The sequence below is a fragment of the Somniosus microcephalus genome, chromosome 10, assembly GCF_052327205.1.
Source record: "Somniosus microcephalus isolate GS21.2 chromosome 10, FLI_Smic_1.0, whole genome shotgun sequence".
Lineage (NCBI taxonomy): Eukaryota > Metazoa > Chordata > Chondrichthyes > Squaliformes > Somniosidae > Somniosus > Somniosus microcephalus.
The window spans coordinates 168,050,341-168,070,709 of NC_140996.1; the positions used below are offsets into that span (position 1 = coordinate 168,050,341).

Sequence of the window (20,369 nt, forward strand, 5' to 3'; positions counted from 1 at the left end):
TTCAACTCATCCAAAACTCTCCCGCCTGCATCCTATTCTGCACTAAATCCCAGTCACCCATCATCCCCGCTGTTACTGATCTACACTGGTTCTTTGTTCTATATGGCATTGAATTGAAAATTGTCATCGTAATTTTCAAATCCCTTGCCCCATCCTAGCTGAACTATCTCTGTTTCACTGTCACCAGTTTACTTCAATACAGAAACAGAAAATACTGGAAATACACAGCAGATTAGACCGCAATAGTAAAGACAAAAGGCAAATTAATGTTTGGGATGTAACCCTTGCTCAGAACTGAAAACTCACTCGAATTGTTCATAGGTGGCTGACCTGCTGTGCATTTCCAGCATTTTTTTTTGTTTCAATTGTCTGGCAATTAGATGGCGAGAATGATTTTAGCATGACAACCGCTGAAATAAATTTAATTATTGCTACTCTGACAAAAATTGGACTTTTCATGATTTTCTAATTTTGGTTTGAATTCAACAATATGAATGAAGAAAGTGAAATTGAGAACGATACTGGACCTGAAGTTTAACAATCGTTTGTTTGGCTAAGAAACGACAGCGAAAACATAAGAGGCTTCAACGCCATTTAAAATTAATAAAAGAAATCACTTTAACACAAATAAGCGGCGAGGTGTGTTCTTGAGTAAATGAAGGGATTGTGCACCGCCCCTGTTTTGGCTGCAGATGGCAGCAGCCGCAGGCCACAGAATGTTGTGAAAGTCTGCGCGGGACCCGGGCAGGATTCTTGAAATAAAGAACCGTTTCAGCGCGAGCTCCGGCTCAGACCGGACGGGACCGGTACGAGACGCGGCGGCTGGTGCACCAAAGGCCGGGCGGGCTGCGGGTGAAAGAGATGGAGGAGGCGGAGGGTTCAGGGTCCGTGCGCTGGAAACCACATCGGCAGTGCCCGTACTCGGCCTTCAGCTCGGTGGGGCCGTCAGCGTGAGGCCGCGGCTCGAGAGAAATCCGACCAAGCGCCTGCGTTTGGCAAGTAGCGGAGAGCAAGCCCGGCCTGGCCTCTCGGTCGGCAGTGTGAGTATGGAGTGTCGGGTTATATGTAGCCGCCGTGTGTTCCTCTGGCCCGGGGCGTTGCTATGGTAAATGTGAGTGCTGAGGAAACCTATCCCCTCTCTGTCCGTGTTCCGCTTACTTCAACACTAGGCCTCTGGCTGTACTCAAGAGTTGAGTAGTGATTGACTTGCGGTCCGAGGGTGTTTTTTGTGGACATTCACGTAGGAGGCAGACCAAGGTCCATCTGTCCCGGAGGCGGTTGGTGAGCAAAGAGGCGCTTTATTTTTTTTAAATGACTATATAATTTATAAAACTCCATCTGCTCGTCATACGTTTCTCTCGAGTTTATTTTTTTAGCATTTTTTTCTCTTGTCTTGTTGAGTTTTGACTCGAATCAGTTGGCGTTTTGGGCGAGATCCACTTTATTGAAGGTTCGTCGCTTTCGGATGTTTGTCCTTTTGCTTTATCAGAAAAAGTTTTCGTGTTTTTGGCGAACGTTTGTGTGGCAGAAAGTGTACTTTGCTGAGGCTGGATCATAGAAACTCTGATCTGAAGGAATGCTGTGTGATGCGTGTGTTACAGTTTAAAAAAAAAGTAACAATGTACCTTACCGGTTTTGAAAATACTACCATAAGTTTGTATAGTAGGTCTTCTGTATCATTACTAGTAGTGAGTTGCATGTGCAGATATTTTATAACGTGTGGGCCCACCAAGCCCCAAAATCTCAAACTCTCTGGCTCAATCAGGAGCAGAGGGAAACAGTGTTTGTGCTCTCTCATCCACCCATCAAGTTCTCTGTTCTCATTACCCCACAGTAGGGTATCTATCACTCAATTTTGCTACTGCTCCAAGAGAATCTCGGTACTTTTCCTATCCCTAGTGTCTCTCTGCTCCAAGTACAGCACAACCACAACAACATAAGTATAGGTTTTTTAAAATTCATTTTTATGGGATGTGGACGTCGCTGGCAAGGCCAGCATTTATTGCCCATCCCTAATTGCCCTTGAGAAGGTGGTGGTGAGCCGCCTTCGTGAACCGCTGCAATCCACGTGGTGAAGGTACTCCCACAGTGCTGTTAGGTAGGGAGTTCCAGGATTTTGACCCAGCGACAATGAAGGAACGGCAATATACTTCTAAGTCAGGATGGTGTGTGACTTGGAGGTGGTGGTGATCCCATGCGCCTGCTGTCCTTGTCCTTCTAGGTGGAAGAGGTCACGGGTTTGGGAGGTGCTGCCGAAGAAGCCTTTGCGAGTTGCTGCAATGCATCTTGTAGATGGTACACTGCAGCCACGGTATACCAGTGGTGGAGGATGTGAATGTTTAAGGTGGTGGATGGGGTGCTAATTAAGTGGGCTGCTTTGTCCTGGATGGTGTCGAGCTTCTTGAGTGTTGTTGGAACTGCACTCATCCAGGCAAGTGGAGAGTATTCCATCACACTCCTTACTTGTGCCTTTGTAGATGGTGGAAAGGCTTTGGGCAGTCAGGAGGTGAGACACTTGCCGCAGAATACCCAACCTCTGACCTGCTCTTGTTGCCACAGTATTTATGTGTCTAGTCAATGGTGACCCCCCAGGATGTTGATGGTGGGGGATTCAGCGATGGCAATGGTTGAATGTCAAGGGGAGGTGGTTAGACCATCGCTTGTTGGAGATAGTCATTGCCTGACACTTCCTTTGGCGCGAATGTTACATGTCAGTTATCAGCCCAAGCCAGAACGTCATCCAGGTCTTGTTGCATGCGGGCATGGACTGCTTCATTATCTGAGGAGTTGTGAATGGCGCTGAACACTGTGCAGTCATCAGCGAACATCCTCATTTCTGACCTTATGTTGGAGGGAAGGTCATTGATGAAGCAGCTGAAGATGGTTGGGCCTAGGACACTGCCCTGAGGAACTCCTGCAGCGATGCCGTGGGGCTGTGATGATTGACCTTCAACCACCACAACCATCTTCCTTTGTGCTAGGTATGATTCCAGCCAGTGGAGCGATTTTTTATTTTTTTTTAATTTTTTTATTTTTTCCCTCTGCCCCCCCGATTCCCATTGACTTCAGTTTTACTAGGGCTCCTTGATGCCACACTCGGGTCAAATGCTGCCATGATGTCAAGGGCAGTCAATCTCGCCTTACCTCTGGAATTCAGCTCCTTTGTCCATGTTTGGACCAAGGCTGTAATGGGGCCAGGAGCCGAGTGGTCTTGGCGGAACCCAAACTGGGCATCGGTTAGCAGGTTATTGTTGAGTAAGTGCTGCTTGATGGCACTGTCGATGACACCTTCCATCACTTTGCTGATGATTGAGAGTAGACTGATGGGGCGGTAATTGGCCGGGTTGGATTTGTCCTGCTTTTTGTGGACAGGACATACCTGGGCAGTTTTCCACATTGTCGGATAGATGCCAGTGTTGTAGCTGTAATGGAACAGCTTGGCTAGAGGCGCGGCTAGTTCTTGAGCATACGTCTACAGTACGATAGCCAGGATGTTGTCGGGGCCCATAGCCTTTGCTGTATCCCGTGCGCTCAGCCGTTTCTTGATATCACGTGGAGTGAATCGAATTGGCTGAAGAATGGCTTCTGTGATGGTGGAGGCCGATCTGGATTATCCACTCTGCACTTCTGGCTGAAGATGGTTGCAAATGCTTCAGCCTTGTCTGGGCTCCACCATCATTGAGGATGGGGATATTCATGGAGCCTCCTCCTCCTGTTAGTATTTTAATGGTCCACCACCATTCACGACTGGATGTGGCAGGACTGCAGAGCTTTGATCTGATCCGTTGATATTGGGATCGCTTAGCCTTGTCACCAATAGCATGCATGTAGTCCTGTGTTGCAGCTTCCCCAGGTTAGCACCTCATTTTTAGGTACACCTGGTGCTGCTCTTGGCATGCTCTTCTACACTCCTTATTGAACTAGGGTTGGTCCCCTGGCTTGATGGTAACAGCAGAGCGAGGGATATGCCTGGCCATGAGGTAACAGATTGTGGTGGAATACAATTCTGCTGCTGATGGCCCACAGCACCTTATGGATGCCCAGTTTTGAGCTGCTAGATCTGTTCTGAATCTATCCCATTTAGCACGCTGGTAGTGCCACACAACACGATGGAGGATGACTTTAGTGTGAAGACGGGACTTTGTCTCTACAATGACTGTGTGCGGTGGCCGCTGCTACCATTTCTGTCATGGACAGATGCATCTGCGACAGGTAGATTGGTGAGGATGAGGTCAAGTAGGTTTTTCCCTCGTGTTGGTTTCTCACCACCTGTTGCAGGCCCAGACTGGCAGTTATGTCCTTCAGGACTTGGCCAGCTCGGTCAGTAGTGGTGCTACCAAGCCACTGGTGGGTCTGTCCTGCCGGTGGGACAGGACATACCCAGGGATGGTGATGGTGGAGTTTGGGACATTGGCTGAAAGGTTGTCAAACTGCATCTTCCTCTATTGCTTAACTCTACTGTTTTTCTCGATCAAACTCTCATGCTCCCATAATTTTGCAAATCTGAACTCTGCTAGCTCCTGGTTCATACTCTACTTTTTTGATTACTCCTGGCTTTTCCGCTGGCTGCCGAACTGGGCCTTCCTCCTTTACTGCCTGCCGCTCTAATCTCTGCTGGTTCTGGCTCCATAATGAGCCTTTGCTCCACTGCTAAAGCCTGAACTGGACCATGTTGAACTGGTAACAGTGACCACCGCACAATCCTTGTGGAGATGAATTCCCGCTTTCACATTGAGGACTCCCTCCATTGTGTTGTATGACACTACTACCATGCTAAATGGGATAGATTCAGAACAGTTGTAGTAGCTCAAAGCTGGGCACCCATGAGGCGCTGTGGGGCAGCAGCAGAATTGTATTCCACCACAATCTGTAACCTCATGGCCTGGCATATCCCTCACTCTACCATTACCATCAAGCCAGGGGATTAACCCTGGTTCAGTGAGGAGTGTAGAAGAGCATTGCTGCAGGAGTTCCTCAGGGCAGTGTCCTAGGCCCAACCATCCTCAGCTGATTCATCAGTGACCTACCCTCCATTATAAAGTCAGAAGTGGGGATATTTGCTGATGATTGTCGTGTTCAGTTCCATTCACAATTCCTTAGATAATGAAGCAGTCCATGCCCGAATGCAGCAAGACCTGGACAACATTCAGGCTTGGGCTGATGAATGGCAAGTAACATTCGCGCCACACAAGTGCCAGGCAAGGACCAACTCCAACAAGCGAGAGTCTAACCACCCCCTTTGACATTCAACAGCATTACCATCGCCGAATCCTCCACCATCAACATCCTGGGGGTCACCATTGACCAGAAACTTAACTGGACGAGCCACATAAATACTGTGGCCACAAGAGCAGGTCAGAGGCTGGGTATTCTGCGGCGAGTGTCTCACCTCCCGACTCCCCAAAGCCTTTCCACCATCTACAAGGCACAAGTAAGGAGTGTGATGGAATACTCTCCACTTGACTGGATGAGTGCAGCTCCAGCAACACTCAAGAAGCTCGACACCATCAAGACAAAGCAGCCAGCTTGATTGGCACCCCATCCAAACTTTCACTCCCTCCACCACAGGTGCACCGTAGCTGCAGTGTGTACCATCTACAAGATGCACTGCAGAATCTCGACAAGACTTCTTCAACAGCACCTCCCAAACCCGCAACCTCTTCTACCTAGAAGGACAAGAGCAGCAGGTGCATGGGAACACCACCACCTCCAAGTCTCTCTCTATTCTGACTTGGAAATATATTGCCGTTCCTTCATCGTTGCTGGGTCAAAATCCTGGAACGTGCTCCCAAACAGCACTAGTACCTTCAGCACACTGACTGCAGTGGTTCAGGAAGGCAACTCGCCAGCACCTTCTCGAGCGCAATTAGGGATGGGCAATAAATGCTGTCCTTGCCAGCGACCCCTCCATCCCAGGAACTAATAAAAAAAATAAACTTTCTGCCACTCCCTCCTGCCCAAAGGAGTCTGCGCTCAAAGGCACTCAGTTATTGGGCTGTTTATCCTTTCTTGTATCAACCCCTGGCTTGAGACCCTTCCTGTGAAACTTCGGTCTCCCTCTATGCCCATTCATGTACTCATTTTGGTTGCTCCTTGAGCTTTATACTCCCACTTTGTCTTTTCAGCCGCTTTTGGGTCCTGTTCTGTTTTTTTCCTCTACTTCCCAAACCGCCCGTCTCCTTTTATCTCTCCCCCAGCATCAGACCGCCCTCCATCCTTTTCCACTTTACAATATATTCCTTAGCCTACCATGTCTATTATTGGAGTTCCAGCATTGAAACCCTCTCGAATGAGTGCATGGGCTCCCTCTGCTCTTGGATGCAACAGTAGGTGCAGTGAATACCATCACTAACTTACCCAGGGCAGAAGTTCCAACTGTCCCACCTTCCACTCCCAGCAATGACTTTGCCTACCTTTCTCCTTGGGGATTAACCTCTTCTCTTTATGGCTTGTCACTCCTCTCCATCCTACTTAATTGCCCCTCCAACCCAGCTTGCATATAAGCAATCACCAGTCTGCTCCAAATTGCCCACCTGAGTGTTCACTGCCTCGCAAATGTGGCTCTCCATTAATGATCTCATCATGTATGAATTTGTTGACATTCTGGCATTTTCAGAAACTTGGCTTACAGGTGGCGATTCTTTCCCCTTCACTGAAGCCTTCCTGCCTTGCCTACCCCACCTAAACCTCGGTGGTGGTGGAGCTCATCACTAAGTCACGCCTACTCTCTTCTACTCCTTTTGGTATCTTCTCTTCTGTCAAGCATTTCACCCTCTTGCATCTTTCCGATCTCTCATTCAAATTCCTTTTGTCCTTCCTCCCAAGCCCCATAATAATTTCCTCATTGAGATCTCCTATCTTATCTCTTTCTCCTTTTACCCAGCTACTCCTCACCTTCAATGATTTCAATCTACATCTTAACTCTTTGACTCCCTCTGCTCTATCTTCTCTGCCCTCAGTCAATTTCACCCTTTACATAAACCTCCTTGATATCATTAGCTTTTCTCTGTGACTGTGGTGTGCTACTTTTATGTTGTGTTCGGTGATTAATAACTGATGTCATCATCATCATCATTAAGAGGCAACAAGTGCCCCCTTAAAGGGACACAGCCAATAAACAATAAATGAAACTTACCAAATCGGATTCAAATTTGGTCCTGGAAAGTGATGATGCACTGCAGTCCCCCACCAGTCACGGAAGGTCTCAAGCGTGCTCCTTCTGCGGGGACACCCGGGCACAAACATACCTGTGGAAGAGAGACAGGCACTCAGGCTAAATAGAAACATAGAAACATAAAAAATAGGAGCAGGAGTAGGCCATTCGGCCCCTCGAGCCTGTTCCGCCATTTAATGAGATCATGGCTGATCATCCAAACTCAGTACCCTCTCCCTGCTTTCTCCCCATATCCCTTGATCCCTTTAGCCTTAAGAAATATATCTAACTCCTTCTTGAATATATTTAATGAATTGGCCTCAACTGCCTTCTGTGGTAGAGAATTCCACAGGTTCACCACTTTCTGGGTGAAGAAATTCCTCCTCATCTCAGTCCTAAATGGCTTACCCCTTATCCTTAGACTGTGACCCCTGGTTCTGGACTCCCCCGCCATCGGGAACATCCTTCCTGCATCTAATCTGTCTAGTCCTGTTTGAATTTTATAAGTTTCAATAAGATCCCCTCTCATCTAAACTCTAGCGAATACAAGCCCAATCAACCCACTCTCTTCATACGTCATTCCTGCCATCCCAGGCATCAGTTTGGTGAAATAACAACAGTAAATGCTGGAAAAACTCAGCAGGCCAGGCAACATCCGTGGAGAGAAATTAGAATCGACGTTTTGGGTCTAACCCTTTTTCAAAACTGGAAAGGAAATGAAATAGATCGAAAGGCAGGGCTGAGAGAGAGGATCAGCTTGGTGAATCTTCGCTGCACCCCCTCCATGGCAAGAACATCCTTCCTCAGATAAGGCGACCAAAACTGCACACAATACTCGGTGTGGTCTCACCAAGGCCTTTGTCCGATCCTGTCACTGTTTTCCAAGTGCTCTGCTATTACATCTTTTATAATGGACTCTAGCATTTTCCCCACTACCGATGTCAGGCTTACCGGTCTATAATTCCCTGTTTTCTCTCTACCACCTCTTTTAAATAGTGGGGTTACATTAGCTACCCTCCAATCCATGGGAACTGTTCCAGAGTCTATAGAATTTTGGAAGATGACCAGCAATGCATTTACTATTTCTAGGGCCACTTCCTTAAGTACCCCCCTCGACTGCACGCTGCCTGGCCCAGTGAATGGCCACCTTGGCCAGGCCCAGGAGCAGAACTACGAGGAGGTCCTCCAACCTGCCCGCTGCCCTCTGCACTGGGTGGGCAAAGATCAGGAGCGTGGGACTGAAGTACAGTCAAAAATTGAGGAACAACCCCTTCAGATAGTGGAACAGAGGCAGCAACCTCTCGCACACCACATACACATGAAACAAGGACTCCTCCACACCATAGAAATTGCAGGTGGCCTGGGAGTCTGTGAATGTGCTTAAAAACTTATTGCATGGGGCGGTTCTGTGCAACACCCTCCATGCCAAATCTCCGACAGGAAAGGGGAGAACTCCTGCGTAGAGAGCCCTCCACTGGGGACTTCCGCCTCCTCTGGACGACAAGATGGTACGCTAGGGCGTGTCCAGGCGGCAGATGAGGATGATGAAGTGGAGAGTGTGCAGGAGCAGCCCATACAGGAAACCCCTCCACGCAGAGTGAAATGGCACAGAAGGGATTGCCGAGAGACGGCTCAAGTTGTGAGGTGTCGGCTCCCAAAGGAAGATTTGGGGCCTGGCGCCTATGAGAAATTTTGTCGGAACGGGGGTCAGTTCGGACGGGATCGCTCCACATCCTTGAGCCGCCTCGGTACACCTAATGGAGTCAAGGCTGAGTGGTTCTTCTAGCGTCTTGATGACTTTGGCCGTGAGCTGGATGCCGTGCCAGGACTTGCGCTGTGCCAGCTCATCTGGCAACATCCAGCCCGCTCTTCCGCCATCCAGTATGTTGCTGACTCTGGTCACCTTGCGAGCCAGTGCCCTCTCCTCTGTCAGCCACCTGAGTCCGTGCTCGTGGAGGTGCAGATTCCTGAGCAGCGCCTCCCAGAGTATAGGCGCCACTCCTGATTGGGGAGATTTCCGACTAGAGGCGACCATGTTCCAAATCCTCATCAGTTCCTGGTATAAGACAGGCAGCTCCTGCAAGGAGGCATAGTTGCCCCCCAGTTTTACAAACGTGTTGTAATTGAGCCTGTGCAGCTGGCAAAAAAAAAAGTCACCAGCGCACGCCATCTAGGAAGATCATCGCTGTACAAGTATCTCTGCAGGGTGTGAAGGCAGAAAGTCACAGCCTGGGTATGCAAGCACATCAGTGCCTGACTGCCCTCCCTAAGCGAGAGACTCCGAACCATGGCAGAGACCCAGTGCATCCTTTTGTCCCAGAAGAAGTCAATGAGTTTCTTCTGAATCGAGGGATCAAAGTGACCAACCATTACCACAGCATAGCGGTCACCTGCTGATTTATGACCAGCGTTTGACCCCTGTAGGACAGCACCCGCAGCTGTCCTGTCCAGCGCCCTAGGCGAGCGGTGTCTTTGGCCTCCAGCATTGCCAGTTCACTGGCCAAGCTTCCTCAGCAGGGCTAAGGTAGACCCCAGGTAGAGGAGATGAGTGGTGCTCCAGGCAAAAGGTCTGAGCTCCTCCGGCAGGGAGTCCACCTGCCACTGACCCACCAGGAGTCCAGAACATTTCTCCCAGTTAATCCTGGCGGAGGATGTGGCCAAGTAGACCTGCTGGCACTCGTGCATCCTCCGCAAGTCAACAGAATTGGTGACCATAAGGAGCACATCATCTGCGTAAGCTGAGAGGACAACCTCCACACCCAGCCCTTGCAGAGTCCCATCAATCTCTTTCGCCAGAGCCGCAGGAAAGGCTCCACGCTGATATATAACTGGTCGGACATGGGGCATCCCTGACGCACTCCTCTCCCAAAGGGAAGGGACGCCATCAAAGACCAGTTAACCTTAATCAGACATTCTGCGGCGGTGTACAGAAGTCTGATCCGGGCGACGAAATGCACCCCAGACCCGAATGCCCGCAGAGTTCCGAATAAATATTCGTGATCCACCCTGTCGAATGCCTTCTCCTGATCCAGGGAAAGGAAGGTGATCGACAGACCAGTCCTCTGGGAAATGGTGAACCAGGTCCCGGACCAGATGGATGTTGTCGTAGATGATCCAGTCCAAGACCGTGTAGGGCTAGAAGGGGTGAATCATGTGGGCCAGCACGGTACGAAGGCAAGCAGACATGGCCCTGACAAAGATTTTGTAGTCCGTGCTGAGAAGGGAGACTGGGTGCAAGTTCTTAAGGCAGAGATTGCCCTACTTGGTGGTCAGAACGATGACCGCCCTGTGTCAAGAGAGGTGTATCTTTGCGGTTGCCAAACTTTCCCCCAGTACCCGAGCTTAGTCGCCTCCCAAGATTTCCCAGAACACCCTGTGCAACTCCACGGTCAGCCCGTCCAGCCTGGGGACTTGCCCCTCTGCCCAAGGGCACTGGTCAGTTCTGCCATGCTAATAGCATCGAGCAGCTCGCTGCCCTCTGGGCGGACCCTCAGCAGATCCTCCCACAAAACTCTGTGAGCATCCTCGCTGGACGGATCTGGAGAGAACAGCCCCGTATTAGGGACGGGCCTCCACACTGACGACGGATCACTGGTCTCGGATCTGGAGGGTGTCAGCCAGCAGCACCAAGAGCTGCTTACGGACCCCCGTCTTTTTTCCAGCGAGTAGAAAGGGGAGCTGCAGTCCAGGTGCCGGAGGAACTGGACCCGTGACCTCGTGTAAGTGCCTCGGGACTCGATTAGCTGCAGGTCCTTCAGCACGCCCTTCTCTTCGTACACCTTCTGCAGGGTCAGGTCCTCAATAACTTGACCAAGACTGGACTCCAGGTCGAGCACCTTATTCTCCAACCGCCCGACCCAGGCCTTCTGCCTCTTGGTCGACCTCCTCGCATACTCCTGACAGAAGAGACGGACTTGAGCCTTGCCCACGTCCCACCATAGCCTCAAGGAGGGGAAGCTTCCCTGCCTCCTTCGCCAGTCGGCCTAGAATCGACGGAACGAGTCCCGGAACTGCTCGTCCTCCAGCAGCAGGTTGTTAAGTGCCAGTATGAGGACCTCACCTGCGAGCGGAGTGAGCTTCGCCCACACCAGGTGGTGGTCCGAGCATGGCACCGGCCGCATATGGTGTGCTATCCCTCCTTGTCTTTCTCAACTTCTCTGCAGTGTTTGATATGGATAACTATGCTATCCTCCTCCATAGCCTCTCTGTTGAATTGCCATTGTTTATGCACTGTTAACCTGTATGAGCGCTGTCAATGCATCCCCAACAATGACTTGCACTGTTGCCTCTAGATTTCAAAAAAATTTATCCGTGCACCCCCCTCCTCTTATCTACTTGCTGCTCTTGTGTTGCATCAGTTTCCATCTGTATGCTGGCCATATTCAGCTGTACCTTTCTGCCACCGCCACCTCTTTACTGCCTGTCTGACATCAGGTTTTGGTTGCGTCAAAATTTCCTCCAACTGAACATTGGGAAGCCCTTGCTTTCTAACCTCACCGTGAACTTGGTTCCCTTTTCTGGTCAATTCTTCACACCACGTGATACCTTGACATACTGTTCACCTAGAGCTGAACTTCAAACCCCACATCCTTTCCCTGACCAAGACCGTTTATTTCCACCTCCACACTGTAAGATTACCTATCTGCAGCCCCACCCTCAGCCTCTCTGCTGCTGGAACCCTTATTCCCACTTTTGTCAACTCTAGACTCCAGCCTTTAGATGGTGGAAAGGCTGTGGGGAGTCAGGAGGTGAGACACTCGCTGCAGAATACCCAGCCTCTGACCTGCTCTTGTTGCCATAGTATTTATGTGGCTGGTCCAGTTAAGTTTCTGGTCAATGGTGACTCCCAGGATGTTGATGGTGGGGGATTCGGCGATGGTAATGCCGTTGAATGTCAAGGGTGGTGGTTAGACTCGCTTGTTAGAGATAGTCATTGTCTGGCACTTGTGTGGCGCAAATGTTACCTGCCATTTATCCGTCCAGGTCTTGTTACATGCAGGCATAGACTGCTTCATTATCTGAGGAGTTGTGAATGGCACTGAACACTGCGCAGTCATCAGTGAATATCCCCACTTCTGACCTTATGTTGGAGGGAAGGTCATTGATGAAGCAGCTGAAGATGGTTGGGCCTAGGACACTGCCCTGAGGAACTCCTGCAGTAATGTCCTGGGGCTGTGATGATTGACCTCCAACCACCTTCCTTTGTGCTAGGTATGACTCCAGCCAGTGGAGAGTTTCCCCCCCCCCCCCGGATTCCCATTGACTTGTTTTACTAGGGCTCCTTGATGCCACACTCGGTCAAATGCTGCCTTGGTGTCAAGGGCAGTCACACTCACCTCACCTCTGGAATTCAGCTCCTTTGTCCATGTTTGGACCAAGGCTGTAATGAGGTCGGGAGCGAGTGGTCTTGGCAGAACCCAAACTGGGCATCAGTGAGCAGGTTATTGGTGATTAAGTGCTGCTCGATAGCACTGTCGATGACACCTTCCATCACTTTGCTGATGATTGAGTGTAGATTGATGAGGCGGTAATTGGTGATTGGATTTGTCCTGCTTTTTGTGGACAGGACCTACCTGGGCAGTTTTCCACATTGTCGAATAGATGCCAGTGTTGTAGCTGTACTGGAACAGCTTGGCTAGAGGCACGGCTAGTTCTGGAGCACAAGTCTTCAGCACGACAGCCGGGATGTTCTTGAGGCCCATAGCCTTTGCTGTATCCAGTGCGCTCAGCCATTTCTTAATATTACGTGGAATGAATCTAATTGGCTGAAGACTGGCTTCTGCGATGGTGGGGACCTCTGGAGGAGGCCAATGTGGATCATCCACTCGGCACTTCTGGCTGAAGATGGTTGCAAACGCTTCAGCCTTGTCTTTTGCATTCATGTGCTGGGCACCACCATCATTGAGGATGGGGATATTCATGGAGCCTCCTCCTCCCGTTAGTTGTTTAATGGTCTACCACCATTCACGACTGGATGTGGCAGGACTGCAGAGCTTTGATCTGATCCGTTGATTGTGGGATCGCTTAGCCCTGTCTATAGCATACTGCTTCTGCTTTTTAGCACGCTTGTAATCCTGTGTTGCAGCTTCCCCAGGTTGACACCTCATTTTTAGGTGTGCCTGGTGCTGCTCCTGGCATATTCTTCTACACTCCTTATTGAACCAGGGTTGGTCCCCTGGATTGATGGTAATGGTAGTGAGGAATATGCCAGACCATGAGGCTACAGATTGTGGTGGAATACAATTCTGCTGCTGCTGATGGCCCACAGCGCCTCATGGATGCCCAGTTCTGAATCTATCCCATTTAGCACGGTGGTAGTGCCACACAACATGATGAAGCGTGTCCTCAGTGTGAAGATGGAACTTTGTCTCCACAATGACTGTGCGATGGTCACTGCTACCAATGCTATCATGGACAGATGCATCTGCGACAGGTAGATTGGTGAGGATGAGGTTAAGTAGGTTTTTCCCTCGTGTTGGTTCTCTCACCACCTGTCGCAGGCCCAGACTGGCAGCTATGTTCTTCAGGACTCATCCAGCTCGGTTAGTAGTGGTGCTACCAAGCCACTCTTGGTGATGGACATTGAAGTCCCCCACCCAGAGTACATTCTGTGCCCTTGCTACTCTCAGTACTTCTTCCAAATGACGTTCAGTATGGAGGAGTACTGATTCATCAGCTGAGGGAGGGCGGTAGGTGGTAATCAGCAGAAGGTTTCCTTGCCCATGCTTGACCTGAAGCTACGAGACTTCATGGGGTCCAGAGTCAAGGTTGAAGACTCCCAGGGCCACTCCTTCCCGACTGTATACCACTGTGCCACCACCCCTGGTGGGTCTATCCTGCCGGTGGGACAGGACCTACCCAGGGATGGTGATGGAGGAATCTGGGACATTGGCTGAAAGGTATGATTCTGTGAGTATGACTATGTCAGGCTGTTGCTTGACTAGTCTGTGGGACAGCTCTCCCAATTTTGGCACAAGTCCCCAGATGTTGGTGAGGAGGACTTTGCAGGGTCGACTGGGCTGGGTGTGCCATTGTCGTGGCCGGTGCCGAGGTCAATGCCGGGTGGTCTGTCCGGTTTTATTATTATTGTGTTTCGTAGCGGTTTGTTACAACTGAGTGGCCATTTCAGAGGGCAGATAAGAGTCAACCATATTGCTGTGGGTCTGGAGTCGCATATACGCCAGACCAGGTAAGGACGGCAGACCTGTTCACCCATTTGACCCATTGTTACTCATCTAAATTGACTCCCTGACCTCCAACACACTCGGATTTAAAATTCTTGATTTTCCTTTTAAATTTCTCCATGACCTTCGCCTTAACCCACCCCACATTTTCTCTGCATCGTATGGTCCTCCGACCTTGACTTATTTTCATCCCCATGTTCTTTGCCTATTAGTGACTGTCTCAGTCCAACTCTGAAGCTTCCTCCGCCTCTCCATCTTCTCAAAACCATTCTTTTTAACCAAGTCGTCAAACACCATTCTTCATGTGGTGTGCAGAGCACCTTCTACTTCTGATTTTTGGCACACAATTTCTTCTGAACAAGACTTAGTCTGTGTTTGTTCCTTAAGTCTTTGTAATGCAAGTTAGATAGCATCTTTAATGTAGAAAATGTCCTAAGAGCAAGTTGTTGTATCTGAAACCCACTATACTATATTTTCTACCACCTCCAACTCTCCCCCCATAAAACTGCTCCAGTGACAGAGTGGCCCTTATCCCCAAGTTGCACCTTGGCCTCTTTCCCCATCTCCTCTGACACCTTCTCCAAGCACCTCGTCTTGTTCCACCCCTCACCTCCTTTAAAATCATTGTTGTCTACTTCCCCCCCCCCCCCCCCCCAAGCCCCCTCTGCATTCTCTGAGACATCCTCCAACCTTTCCTTCCTCACTCCATGATTCTGCATCCTCTGATTTCAGTCTGCATCTTAACTCCCCTTGCTCCCACTCTCCTCTGACTTCACTGCCATCCTGTTCTCCCTGAACTACTCCCTCTATATAAATTCTCCTTTCCCATATTCATGGCCATACCTTTCACCCTTGCCATCTTCCATGGTCTATCTACTCCAATGGTCTGTGATCACTGATGAGGCATTCTCTGACCATTTCCTTGTATCTCTCGGTATCCACATCCCCTACCCCCTTCCAACTCCACTTCTTTCTGGTGTCCACCTGGAAAAAACTCTTCCCCAGGTCACTTACAATTGTACTTTCAAACTCTCAACTGCCGAGCTTTGACCCTCCACTCGCCGAGATATCTTGTTGATTTGCTCAACCATTTCCATACCTCCACCTTTTGATGCTCTTATCCTCAGCCAAACCTTTACTCTACCATCCTGGTCATTCCCCCTGTTGTGGCCTCCATGTCGACTCCAAGTCCAAGGGGCATTGACTTGAGCGTATCTGGCTTAACTAACCTTTACCAGATGTGATTGGAACCATCAAGCCCTATGGGTCTTGCTGTCTCCAGCCAAATCCACCCACTACTCCAGGAGCATCCTGGTGAGCAAAGATAAACTCTAGCTTCTTTCCTTTTTAACAAACTGTCTCGTTGTCACCTTCCAAATCCATGCCCAGCTTTCCCACAACTCCCATTTTGAATCTCTCTCTAATCAGGTTTCTGTCCATGCCACAGCACCAAAATGGCTTTAAACAAAGTCATAAATGCATTCTTTGTGATTGTGACCATGATGGCATTATCCCTTCTAGTGCTCTCTGTAGCCTTTGATAAGGTCAATCATACCATCCTCTTAAAACGATTCTCTTCTGTTGTCCAGCTCGGTGGGACTGCATTCACCTGATTCTACTGATATGTATCACATCATAGCCAGAGCATGGCCAGCTTTTCTTCCTACCCCTGTGCTGTTACTTTCGGAGTGCCTCATGTTTTATCCTTGGGCCTTCATTGAATATGCAGCCCATTGGTGACATTATCTGTAGACATGGAGTTAGCTTCCACATGTACATTTATACCAAGCTCTACTTTTCTGTCACCTCTCTACCCCTCCATTGTCTGTGTCGTCAGACTGCTTGTCCCACATCTAGTCTTGGATGAGCTGCAGTTTCCTCCCGCTAAAGGAAGATGGAAGACCAAAGTCGTCATGTTCAGCTCCTGTCATGAGCTCCATACCATTGCCACTGATTCCATCCCCCTCTTCAACCACTATCTCTGGGTGAACCGGACTTTTCACAGCCTAGTCCTAAATCTGAGCTTCCAAACCCATATTCTCTCCATCATAAAGACTATTTACTTATACCTCTGTAACTTTGCCTGCCTCTACCTGTACCTCAAATCACATCAAATCAATCAAATCAACTTTTATTGTCATTGTTAGTGCACAAGTGCAGTACAACGAAATGTAGGCTTGCGGCTCCCGAGAGTGTACATTTAGATTAAGACATTTAAACATTCAACATACATTTGGCTTGTAATACATTAACATAAACATAACCATAATAAAGTGCATTGGCAGATGTGCAGGCTTTAGAGTTTATTTGTGGAGTTCAGTAGGATGACAGCCCTGGGAAAGAAGCTGTTCGTACGGGTGCGAATGCATCTGTAGCGTCTTCCAGATGGCAGGAGGGCGAACAGACTGTGGCTGGGGTGGGTAGGGTCTTTGATGATGGACCGTGACCTCCGTAAACAGCGTTTCTGGTATATGTGCTCTATGGTCGGGTGCCGGTAATGCGTTGGGCAGTTTTGACTACCCGCTGCAGGGCTTTCTGGTCATAGTAGCTACAGCTGCCATACCATACTGTGATACAGTTTGTCAGGATGCTCTATTGTGCAGCGGTAAAAGTTAGAGAGGATCAGGGGTGACAGGTTACATCCCTTCAGCCTCCTTAGGAAATATAGGCGCTGCTGGGCCTTCTTCACCAGAGAGGAGGTATTGAGGGACCAGGAGAGGTCTTCCGTGATGTGGACTCCGAGGAACTTAAAGCTGTCCACCCTTTCCACTGATGTGGATGGGGGTGTGACTTCCGCCTTTAGACTTCCTGAAGTCCACAATGATTTCTTTGGTTTTCTTGATGTTAAGGGCCAGGTTGTTATCGGCGCACCACTTCACGAGATGCTGGACCTCCTCCCTGTAGGCTGACTCATCGTTGTTGGTGATCTGGCCTACTACCGTGGTATATCCGCAAACTTGATGATGGTGTTGGAACCATGAACAGCCACACAGTTGTGGGTGAAGAGGGAGTAGAGGAGGGGGCTCAGCACACATCCTTGTGGGGCCCCCGTGTTCAGGGTCGGGGGGGGGAGGTGTGGTTACCTAATTTGACAGACTGGGGTCTGTTTGTTAGGAAGTCCAGGGTCCAGTTGCAGAGGGAAGTGTTCAGGCCAAGAGTTTGGAGTTTGGTGGCCAGCTTGTTGGGGACGATAGTGTTGAATGCTGAGCTGTAGTCTATGAACAGCATTCTGATGTAGGTCTCTTTACCATCTAAGTGATTCAGTGCCGAGTGTAGAGCAGTTGTGATTGCACCCTCCGTTGATCTGTTTGCACGATAGGCAAACTGGTGTTGGTCAAGAGACCAACCTGCTGGTTGTCTCAGTCCACCTGCTGTTGAAACCCTTGTTTGTCACCTCCAGACTCGACTATTCCAATACTCTTCTGGCTGACCCCCATCTTCTACCATCCATAAATTTCACCTCATCCAAAACTCTGTTGCGCATATCATATGCTACACCAAGCCTTACTCACCAATCATCCCTGTTCACGCTGACCTACATTGGCCCCTGGTCCCCCCCAATGCTTCAAATTTTCAATTCTCACCAGTGTTTAAATCTCCTCATGGTATTTCTTCTCTCTATCTCTGTAACTTCCTGCAACCCTATAACCTCACCCTCTCCTCCTTTAAGGCCCGTCTTAAAACACGCCCCCTTTGACCAAGCTTTTGGTCACACTTACTAATATCTCCTTTGCCTCAGTGTTCATTTCTTTTGGTTACGTCTCTATGCAGCACTTAGTGATGTTTTTCTACATTAAAAGTGCTATACTTGGTGATGGATAGGATGTGGGGTTTAAAGCTCGGGTTCGAACAGAGTGCCAGAATTGAATGGTTTGGTTCAGCCTGAGAGAGTGGAGCTTATGGCAGGGCTGAAGGTGATGGTTTAAGTCTTCCTGATATCTAGCTGCAGGACTTTTTGGACAAGTGGTCTGACAGCATGGAGACAGTCGAGGTGTTGAGAAGGGGTGGAGAGGTAGATATGGATATTGTCTGTGCACTTGGAAATTGGCCCCATGCTTGCAGATGATGTCTCCAAAAGGCAGCGTGTAGGTAAGCTAGAGGAGGGGCCCAAGGATATATCCTTTTGACAGACATATGAGGGAGGGAGAGGCGCCATTGCTAGAAATGACAGTGGTGCGGATGTTCTTGAATCTTTGAGATGAAGGAAATTATTCTGAAAAAAGAGCCTAAATTTGTCCCTACCCTCCAAGGATTATACTAATAGTTTTGGCTAAGGGGAGCGAGGCATGGTTATGCTTAATGTGATCAAGCCAGATCTGGTGATTGATGACTAAGCCAGCTGTGTGCATCAGACACGTTGGGGCCGATTTTCCTGCAGGTGCGGGGAATTGTCGGGTTCCAACACTAATCTAAATGGGTCTGCCAGCTGGATGCAATTTTCCTTCAATTGGCCAATTAATTTCCAGCGTGTGGGAACCCTTGTGATATACCTATCAATTCGTCCAATAAAAAGCGACGAGTTAGGAACGTAACTAAAGGTTTTTATTGACTAAATAACAGAGCCCACCCTCGTGGGTGATCGGGTCCAACAAGGAGGAATACCAGCCAGTCGACTACCTTCATACCTGGGCGGGTAGGTGGAGCCATGGGCGGAGTCGGAGGTGGTCAGCCCAGGTATAACAGCGCGACAAGAGGCGACCTCGTATAGTGATACAACAGTGAGAACAGTGAGAACAACACAACAGTGATAACTATAGGTGAACGATAAAAGTGGTTTACCACATTCACCCCTTGTTTAGATTTGAGTCCGGCGGGGTGAAGTGTACTACCAATTCTGGTATGTCAGTCTGTCCGGAGGCCTCGTAAGCCTCTCCGATCGTCGCAGCGGCGGTGCTGCATTATCCGGTGTTAATGCTGGTGTCTGCGTGGTCGGCAAAGGCTCGTGGGGTTCCGGCATGCCGTCTACCTGGGCTGGAATTGGGGGGGTGGTGGGGGGGGGGTAAAGGTGGTGTCTCCGGAGTGCCCGAGGGTGCGAGGTCTCGTAAGGAGACAGTGTCCTCCCGCCCGTCTGGGTAAGCCACGTAGGCGTACTGGGGGTTGGTGTGCAGGAGGTTCACCCTCTCGACCAGGGGGTCCGTTTTATGGGCCCTCACGTGCTTTCGCAGCAAGACGGGCCCCGGAGAGGTCAGCCAGGTTGGTAGAGTGGTTCCCGTAGTCGACTTCCTGGGGAAAACAAACATTTGTTCATGGGGGGTGGCGTTAACGGCAGTGCAAAGTAGTGACCGGATGGAGTGCAGCGCTGTCGGGAGGACTTCCTGCCAGCGGGAGGTTGGGAGGCCCTTCGACTTTAAGGCTAAGAGGACGGCCTTCCATACCGTCGCGTTCTCTCTTTCCACCTGGCCGTTCCCTCGGGGGTTGTAGCTGGTGGTCCTACTTGCTGCAATACCTCTCGCTAGTAGGAACTGACGGAGTTCCTCGCTCATGAAGGAGGAACCCCGGTCACTATGTATATAGTTTGGGAACCCGAACAAGGCGAAGAGGTCGTTCAGGCACTTGATGACCGTGGTACTGGTCATGTCTGGGCAGGGGAAGGCAAAAGGGAAACTGGAGTACTCATCAACGATGTTGAGGAAGTACACATTGCGGTCAGATGACGGTAGAGGCCCCTTAAAGTCGATGCTCAGGCGCTCGAAGGGGCGGGTGGCCTTGATCAGGCTTGCTCTGTCCGGCCTATAGAAGTGCGGTTTGCACTCGGCGCAGGTCTGGCAGTTCCTGGTCATGGTCCTGACCTCCTCGATGGAGTAGGTCAGGTTGCGGGCCTTAATGAAATGGTAAAGCCTGGTGACCCCGGGGTGGCAGAGGTCGTTGTGGAGGGTCTGAAGTCTATCAATATGCGCGCTGGCGCATGTAATTCGTGAAAGAGCATCAGGGGGTTCGTTCAGCTTACCTGGCCGGTACAAGATATCATAATCGTAGGTGGATAGCTCGATTCTCCACCTCAAGATCTTGTCATTCTTGATTTTGCCCCTCAG

General features: G+C 49.8%; 1 protein-coding gene across 1 annotated transcript in view; it reads left to right on the forward strand.

The window, feature by feature from the left end:
* Positions 1–973: 973 nt before the first annotated feature.
* The window catches only part of LOC147111837 (putative ribonuclease ZC3H12C), a 100,040-nt gene continuing 80,644 nt past the window's right edge, over positions 974–20,369 (forward strand). Inside the window, exon 1 of the mRNA XM_085999113.1 lies at positions 974–1,040. The gene's annotated coding sequence lies outside the window, so the exon portion shown is untranslated. The remainder of the gene's footprint in view (positions 1,041–20,369) is intronic.